Source organism: Myotis davidii, unplaced genomic scaffold (assembly GCF_000327345.1).
Source record: "Myotis davidii unplaced genomic scaffold, ASM32734v1 scaffold438, whole genome shotgun sequence".
NCBI lineage: Eukaryota > Metazoa > Chordata > Mammalia > Chiroptera > Vespertilionidae > Myotis > Myotis davidii.
Window position 1 is genome coordinate 5,700,159 of NW_006290031.1, and position 9,960 is coordinate 5,710,118.

The window sequence follows — 9,960 nt, forward strand, 5'->3', positions numbered from 1 at the left end:
CAGCTTCTGCTGATGTAGACTGGCTTCTGGATCTCAACCGCTGAGAACCCAATTTCCCTCATCTTCAATCTCTAGCACAGGATCATAACAGTCCACAGGCTCCTCTCTCTTATTTCCTTTCATCCCCAGTCTGAGCCACTGGACACATCCCTCCATCCTCACTAAAGATGAAAACCCATGCACTTGTCACAGGGACTTGGATATATGTTCATCCTTGAATAATAATAATACACATATTGCTTATTTATGTGTTTAATTTACATAAATAATATGATGCTACAGATCTTGCTGTGGGCCTTTTTCAATAAAGTGTATCATGTTTAAGTTCTCTTCGTGTGGCCTCGGTGCTGGGAAACAGAACAGTACCTGCGGGAGCTGCCAGGAACGACGCCAAGTATCACTGGCCTTTGCACTGGCCTGACACTCATTCGGTGTCCTGTGGAACACAAACATTTTCACAGAACATCGGCATCAGACAAGGCCACTCTGTGACCATATGGATCAAGACAAACAAAGATCACTGCATGATCATGTGAGAACACAGACAAAATTGTGGACACTGCCCAAGCCACAGAAACAACCGAGCACTCCCTATTTGTCCCTCCTTACAGATAACCAACCATGAAATTACCTCTGCTTTCTGATAGTATCCATGCCAGAGCAATGCCCCACCTTAAACTTGGTCTCTAATCAACTCAGAATTTACAAACTCAGATCTAACGAACAGCCTCCATCTGAGATGCCCCAAAGTTCTCCCCTCCCTGCAATGAGTAATAAACTTAGCTTGTCCCACTACAGGGGTGTGGGTGTGAGTGTGGATGTTGGGGGTGTCTCTGGCTGGAGGGTGCTGCCAGTACATTTATTTTATTGCTTCTGACATCTACAAAGTGTTCTATAGGGTGCATCCCTCAGGTTTTATGTAAGCATTCCCTTAGTGATAGGCACTTAAGTAGTCCCCAACTTGACACTACCTGAAACAATTTTGCAATAAACATCTAGAATATATAGTCCATTAAAAACCTGAGCTGTGTTTCTCTGGAATGTGTACACAGAAATGGGACTCCTGAGGGACAAGGTATACACACACTTTACTAAGGCCTGTGACATGCTTTTTGAACTGGCCACATCAGTCTGGATTTCCATCAGCAATGCCCAAGTATCCCCATGACCTCTATCTTCACCTACATTTTGATTTATCAACTGGTTTTTTCAGAAACCTCTTCCTAAATAGATGGGTGTGAAGTGGTGTTACTGTTACTTTAATTGGCATTTCTCTAAGTACTTAGAAGGTTGAACATCTCTCTTAATAGTTTCCTTCCATGAACGGTCTAGTAAAAATCTTTATTTTCACATATACTGTTTTCCTTCTTATTCTTGAATTTGCAAGCATTTCTCATATAGTCCACAGATTTAACTCATTGCAGATTATGAAGTTGCAGATATCTTCTTTAATCTGTCCCTGTTATGATAATTTTGTTTATCCTACAACTCACTCAGTAGAAATACTTAGTTCTAACATGGTAAGGCTACCAATCTGTCCCTAATAGTTTGAGCTTTTGTGGTAGGGTTTAAGTTCCTCCACATACCAAGGTCACAAAGATCTTCTCTGACATTTTCTTCTCTTACCTCCCTAGTTTTACCTATCATTGGAGATCTTTGTTCTCTCTGGAGTTCATATAGTACATGATGCAAGGTAGGGTCCAACCATGTTTGTTTGTTTTTTAAGCTATAAATAACATTTCTAGAAAAGAGCAATGGTTGCAACTAACAAGGGATGTAACCAACATTACATTTATCTCTTAAAGAGATGCCCATTCTTTAATATGTGCCTTTAAAGAAAAAAAAGTAAAAGATAAGGCCTTAAAACCTTATCTATGCCATTAAATTGTAGGGACTTTTTCCTGAGGCACTTCAGAAATTACTCTCTGTCCTTCTCATTACTTAACCAGCATAATACAGGTGACTTCCCCATTAACTGTGGTCTACGATTTTAAGATCAGAAACATTGTGTCATGCATTTTACAATGAAATATACCTAATTATGAATAAATAAAATAAACATAATTATGAATTAAGTAAATGTAACTATAATATCTCCGAGGGAAGAGAAGGAGGGAACTAAAGGCTTTTGGTAAACCAAACATCAATGATTTGTAAACCAGTCTCTCTAAGAACCTACTAAGCAACACACCACTTTCCTACTTTGGGTCTGGTTTTGAGCACTCACTTCTATTTCATTAGTCTGTTTCCATGTCAGTTCTATACTGCTTATATTAATACAGATTAAAATCTGGTAAAAAAAAATGAGTCTTCTGAGTATATTTCAAAATATACTTAGCTATTGGAGGATCTTTGTTCTTCTTTATAATCATTTATTGAGTTCCTAAAAAATCCCATTATCATTTTAGTTGGATTATATATGATAAGAATGGATATCTTTATGTTATGTGCTCACCAATGAACATGTTATTCAAGTCTTCATTATGTCTTTCAGTAACATTTTGAATTCGTTCTATAAAGTTATGTATTTGGGGGTTAAAGCCTAAATACATATAGTTTTATAATTTATGAGTAAGTTACTACTAATGTGGAAAAACAAAACTACTTATTTGAAAGTTTATTACTTGCCTTTGCTAGTTCTAATAGTTTGCTCATGTAGACATCATATAATCGCCAAAGAAGAACTGTTTTGTGTTATATTTTTCTCTTTTCTTCCCTCTTCCCTCTTCCTCTGTCCATCTATATTTTACTTCATTTTTTTTCTTATTGGATTAGCCATATCTGTATCAAGAACATCAGTACTAACAGTTATATTTCTTGTTCTTTATCTAAAGCATGTTTAAAGTTTTAGTTTTGATGTTTGCTATAGGTTTGGTACACAACCTTTATCAAGTTTGTAGTTTGCTTCTATTCCTAGTTTATTCTATACTTTTGTCATATTTTGGAGTTAAGTTTTATCAAGTACTTTTTAAGCAATCTTTTGGATAATTAGATACTTTTATATATCTACTAGAGGCCTGGTGCACAAAATTCGTGCACTCGAGGGGGCAGGGGGTCCCTCAGTCCAGCCTGTTCCCTCTCGCAGTCCGGGAGCCCTTGGGGGATGTCCGACTGATGGCTTAGGCCCATGGGAAGCAGACCTAAGCCATCAGTCGGACATACCCTCTCACAATCCAGGACCCCTCACTCCTTACTACTGCCTGCCTGCTCGCTGCTCCTTAGCGCTGCTGCGGAGGCAGGAGAGGCTCCTGCCACGACCACTGCACTCGCCAGTCATGAGCTCAGCTTCTGGCTGAGTGGCACTCTCCCTGCGGGAGTGCACTAACCACCAGGGGGCAGCTCCGGTGTTGAGCGTCTGCCCTCTGGTGGTCAGTGCGCATCATAGCGATCGGTCCTTCTGCCATTTGGTTGATTAGCATATCAGCCTTTCATTATATAGGAAGGATTATGTGTTTTTACCATTCATATAAAGGATATCATTGATTTTTTTAATGTTAAATCATCCCTGACTTCCAGAGATACAATATGGTATTTTTTTAAAAAACCTTCTGCCAGATTTAGGTAGCAATATTTCATTTAGAATTTCTGCCCTTGTTATTGTGAGATGGATCTATAATTTTCTTGCACTATTCTTTTGGAATTAGAGGTGCACAACTCTTGCAAAATTATCTAGGCAGAATACCTGCCCCCCACCCCCCCAAACACACACACAAACACACACAAACACTTTTTTTTTTTTGCAGGAGAAGGATAAATATGTGCATGAGATAGGAGCTATATCTAGAAGTTTGGTAGAAGTATCTTATAAAACTTATTCAGCTTGGGGAGGTGTGTCTATTTACTCAGGTATTTCAATGTAGAATTTAGGGAGAGATTTGAGTATTATTTCTTTGACAATTAAATTAAACCATTTCTTTGTCTATTAAATTTTCTATTCTTACATATTTACCTTCCTTTTCCAGCCCAGTGGTTTCATAAGGTAATTAATCACAAATAAGTTTTTACCAACCAACATTCTGAGTTCAAATGAGTCATAAAAACTGGTACCTAGACCTCAGACCCAAACCCCAATTTTAAGCTCAAAGTATCTATAAAAAATAATCTGTCTAGCAGAAAGTTTTGTTCTTAGCCTCTAGAAACAACTATCCGTCCCTATGTGGATAGCAGTTTAAGTAATAAGGTCTGACAGGACCGTATTATGATAATGGGGAAAAACTTCTGAGCATTTATACTTCAAATATAGGAAGTAGTGCTTTCCAGAGGCAAGGGACTTAAGCAACAAAGAAAATTTGAACCAATTTGCTGATGGCCCATAAGTGGATGGAAAGGTTTTACCTTTGAACCTGGTTTTCAATCTATTTTATTTTGATTGTCTAAATCAATGCTCTTCTTCTGCTAGTAGATTATAGAGAAACAGATTTAGGTATAGATTAAAAAGGCAATATCCCACTAAAGATGCGGACAGCCCTAGCTGGTTTGGCTCAGTGGATAGAGCGTCGGCCTGTGGGCTGAAGGGTCCCAGGTTCAATTCCAGTCAAGGGCACATGCCTGGGTTGCGGGCTGATCCTCAGTAGGGGGCGTGCCGGAGGCAGCTGATCAATGATTCTCTCTCATCATTGATGTTTCTATCTCTCTTTCCTTCTCCCTTCCTCTATGAAATCAATAAGAATATTTTTTTAAAAAAAGATGTGAACAGTTATTAGGGATACACTTTTGATGACTAACTTTAGGATTTCTGAATAGTTAAGGCTAATGAAAATCTTCCAATTTAGGCAGCTAATTCATCATGTGGAGACTATTCTCATGGTCTCCACTACTGTATTATTTAATATATCTTGTATGTGCTAACACATAGACCATAATAGGATTTTAATAAACTGTTAGGACCAATGCTGACGTGCATCTTACTTTGTTTATCACTGAACTCAGGCCAAAAGGCGCTAATTAGAGTAGCTCTGCTACACGATGTTTATGTACTAATTACCCCACTTCCTAAACCAAATGTTCCAAGAAGTACTAAAAATGCATGGCAGAATGCCACTGGTTGCAGCATCAAGTATGCTGCTTTACAAACAGGAACAACAGACTCTGAAAGAAAAGAATGACAGAAAAGTTAACACATACTATAAAGTGTGGTGAGCAAAACTATTTTCCTAAAGAGGTGGTGAGCATTATTATGTTAAATAGCATAGATATTTAATTTTAATAAGTATTGAGACTTCCCAATTAAAAAGGAAATATGAATTTAGAAACAAAAATATTTCATGCAGTAAAGAAGGCAAATATGTTCCATACAATCCAAGGAGATATATATACATACACACACACACACATACACACACATATACATATACATACATACATATAAACATATATATGTGTTTTTCATTTAAGACATTTTTATGGATAATACTAGAAAAAAGTCCATGGAAAAATACAAGTTAGTATTGCAAAGCCCTATTTTTGAAATTTAAATATTTATTGAGTGCCTTCTATGACTCCAAAGCTGAACAAGATACACAGGTTTCTTGCTTTCACAGAGCTTGCAATCTGAATGGAAAGATGGACAATGAACCAAGCAAATAGAATATAGTGTAATAAGTGCTATGAAGTGGTGGAAGATAGTAGCCCATAAAACATGTAATTCTATCTAGAATTTGAGTATGTGTGTGAACAAATAAATAAATTTTAGAAGGAAGAACTTTCTGGAACTTTTCTATCTTATTTGTCCTCTCTCCCTGGGTGTATATATGTTACACACTGTCTACATCTGTAGTACTTATTCTCTTGCCAAGTTGTTCTAAGCATTGTAACATGCACTGACTCATTTTCTCAAAAATCATTAAGGTAGGTAGAGATCAATATTCCATGTTACAGACATGGAAACTGAGGTACTAAGAGGTTAAGTAACTTTCCTAAGGTCACAGAGCTAGCAAAAGGGCTGACCTGGAATATTATTCCTGCCAGAGAGGTTGGAGCCATACTGGTTTAATTGGAAACAATAGCTACTATCCATTCAATTATCATCAGACACTGTTCTAGTCCTTCTAATCATTCCACAGATGTGTTCCCATTTAATCCTCACAATGATTCTGTTAAACAAATAGATTAATAACCCCATTTTAATAAGAAAATGGAAGCACAGTGAGTTGCCCATTTCACATAATTTTAATAATAAAACAAAGGAGAAAAAATTAAAGAAGAAAAACAAAATTTGAAAACAGAACAAAAATCCTAAACTATCTTTTTTGTTATACAAGACCATATTCTCTTGGTCATGACTCTGGAGAAAGACAATAGTTCTATGCTTCAAGCTAAAAAATCTGACTCAATGTAATGTCACCAGTCAAAAGTGTTTCCTGGTTCTTTAAGACTCTGCCTTGCCATTTTTCAAACGTGCTCAGTAACTCAGTCATCACCTTCAATCAGCTGACATAAGCTCAAAGTTAATTTTTAGGTTTTTTTACCTTCTTAACATCATCACAAAAAAACAACAACAACAAAAAACAGGTAATAAACACACATCAAAAAGAGAGACAGAATGAACTCTCTTTGTCTCCATGTTTTCTAACAAAAAGCACACACATCTCATGAGTATCTTAGAGTAAACCTTTATAATTATCTCCTTCTATGCAGGCAATGCTAATTTGGATATATAAAGACAAATAAATAAGGGCACATTGATTTTTTGTGTGCTGCTATAAAATTACAAGCATGAAAAAAGCTTTAATTCACAATCTAGTTTCCTGAATTTGGGGGAAGTAAATGATTCTCCAAGGATGGGGAAGCTGTCTTAGAATGCCACAAGACTTACCAGTTCAAAAGCACATCAAAATTCAGATTAGGAAAAGGAGGTAATTAGTGCCTGCAGCTTTGTTTAGGGTTATTAGTGCCAAGGACTGTAGTCAAAGAGCACATGCAACCAATCCTTGCACATTATAATTAGATGATGGGAAGGACAGAGCTCCACATCATAACTACTAAAAATATCACAATTGTCAGAAGTACAAAAAAGAACCCATTGGCTCTACCCACAAAATCATGTTTCCAGTGCTGCGACTTGAGCTGTGTGACCCAAAGCTTCTCTAAGCATTCTCAAAATTGTTTAGGGTGAATATTTTAAATTTGTGCTTTCCCACTCTCCCAACCCTGCGCAAAGGCCTAAGGATATATTTGCAACCAGGTTCCAGGACCTGAAGAAAATATGGAACCTGACAGGATTGCGTATTTTAGATTTGGAATGGTAAATATGAAGGCAGAACTATATGCTGTGCACTGCGCCTCACATTTCTGACAAGAAGAAAAAAAAAAACTTGTGGAATAAACATAATCCAAATGAGTTCTCAAGTTTCAACTTGGTCTTGCTGCTAGTTGGTTATTCTTTTAGAAGCCCATTTACCTTAGCCTCCCTGGCTAATGCACATCCTTTCTCATCCCCTCAAAAGGTCAGCAGAAGTCTCCTGTCCCTCAAAGTGGGCCAAGGGCATCAGGTGTTAACTTAGTCATGGACCTTGCTCATGACCTCAAAATTCCTCCTTTTCTTAGACCCATTATTTTAAATTAGAGGAAAAGCTAAGTTGTACCCACCATGCCCACCCACCCCAACCCCATACCTGGCTAACAACTTGTGTGAAAGCCTCTTAACTCTGCTACCTCCAATTTGGCAAGACTATACACTCTCAACTATGTTTCTCTTATCTCCCAGAATGTTTTCAATTCAACAAACACCTTTAGGCACCATTTAAACATTGTTAAGCCTCTACCTAGGTGCTAGGCATTGTGCTAAGTACTCAGACATCACTAACTGAGATAGTGTCCTTAAGTAACCCAGAGACAATCTTCCCTTTGTCTTCAAACACATACTTATAACCATCTTCCAAATAGGTCTTGGTCTCTGTTCCATCTGAAGCTGATATCTCTATCTATACTAATAAAAGGCCTGCGGCCGTCATGAGCAAACGAGCAGCGGCTCTCATGGTGGGCAGAGTGAGGCGCAAGCTACTAACAGCGGAGAGGTATGAGCAGCAGAGGGCAGGGCAGCGAGCTACTAGGGAGAGCTACTAGCAGCAGAGAACAAGGAGCAGTGGAGGGCAGGGCATGAGCTACTAGCTGCGGAGGGCGGAGTGCGAGCTACAAGCGGCAATGGGCTAGGTGGCAGCTGAGGCAAGTGGAAGTGAGCTACTTCCACATGATTTCGTGCATGCTGGGCCTCTAGTCTAGTGATAATCCACCACGAGTTCGTAGTTCAATTCAAGTTGTATCATCATGTGCTTTTCCTAATCATTACACCAAACAATTAAAATATGTCAATAAAGTGACTCTCATAATGTAAAAAAAGAACATTAAAAATGTTCATCCCCTAACCTGAAAAGTCCATATAATGCAGTGGTTCTCAACCTGTGGGTCGCGACCCATTTGGGGGTCGAACGACCCTTTCACAGGGGTCGCCTAAGACCATTGGAAAACATATATAATTATATACTATTTTGTGATTAATCACTATGCTTTAATTATGTTCAATTTGTAACAATGAAAAATACATCCTGCATATCAGATATTTACATTACCATTCATAACAGTAGCAAAATTAAAGTTATGAAGTAGCAATTAAACTAATTTTATGGTTGGGAGCCACCACAACATGAGGAACTGTATTAAAGGGTCGCGGAATTAGGAAGGTTCAGAACCACTGATATAATGTAACCATTAAAGATGATGTTTAGAATAGTTCATAAAAACATGAGAAATTTACATGTTTATGATGTTTAGTGAAAAAGGCAGATTACAAAATTGGTCAATAATTTTGGTTCAAAAATTTTTTTAAATGTCAAACAAAATCTTTTAAAAAAGACATCAGAAATATTATCATTGGTTATCTTCATAAGCTAAGAATACATATTTTTTCTTTGTTTTGCTTTATTTTATTTTTAAAACTTTCTACAAAGAGCATGTTCTTGCTTTATAAACATAAAAAATTATATAAGATATATATACCTATATTTTTTCCTATTGAATGTGAGTGTTAGAAATTCCACTTTAAGAGATTCTAATAAATCTTGAGTTTTGGGGGGAGGGGAGGGCTTAAGAACAGTTTTCTTAAAATGTAAATATTTTGGGAACTATAACACACTAATAAGCACTTACCAATCTCACCTCAGTGGGGAACATATATTTGGAGTTAAGAGGTAAACGCAGTTAGAAGGAGGAATAAGAGAACTTCGTGGGATGACAGAAGGAAGACAAAGAGATTAGAAGCTTAATCTGCCTAGAGCTGGCCCCAGAACTGGCATGATCTTGACTCATTGGTGATTGGACCAAAGTCAGCTTTAGTTGCTACTACCACTGGCAATCAGGCCCGGGATTATCCTGCAGTAATTTCCACTGATCCAAACAAACAGGGATACTAGGTCCTTGAGTACATATAAGACAACAAACTTGTTGTGCAAAAGGTAGGTTATTTTTGTCTCTGATGCAATCGTTCTCATACCAAGGTCTGCTGAAGTATTCTCATATTTGCTAGATTTAAACTTGTGTTTTCATTTTTTATGATAATCTCAAAAAATTGAAATGCTAAATCAATAAAATGAATACCTTACTAACCAAATTTCAACATCTAAATGAATGTTTGTATTTCTGATTGTGTTGGCACCAAGCTATCATGGAAAGTGACAGCATTTAATTAATGAAGTTTCTTCAGCTGCAATTTGCAGGTATAGTCTTAGAAGCCTGAGGGAATTATCTTTAAAATGTATCCATGCATTATTTAAGTTTAAGAAACACAGCTGAGAGAAACCAAGATGGCGGCATAGGTTAACGCCAGAGATTGCTGCAACCAATTCAAATTACACCTAAACGACGGAACGGACATCATACAGAACCACAGGGAGGCTGGCTGAGTGGAAATTCTACAACTAGGAGGAAAGAGAATATCATACCCAGACTCAGAGGAGGCGCAGTGCT

The 9,960-nt window shown here is 37.5% G+C and overlaps 1 protein-coding gene across 1 annotated transcript in view; it reads right to left on the reverse strand.

Annotated features, from left to right (window-relative positions):
* The window catches only part of SPATA5 (spermatogenesis associated 5), a 255,913-nt gene that overhangs the window by 104,163 nt on the left and 141,790 nt on the right, over positions 1 to 9,960 (reverse strand). The gene's annotated exons all lie outside the window — the stretch shown is intronic.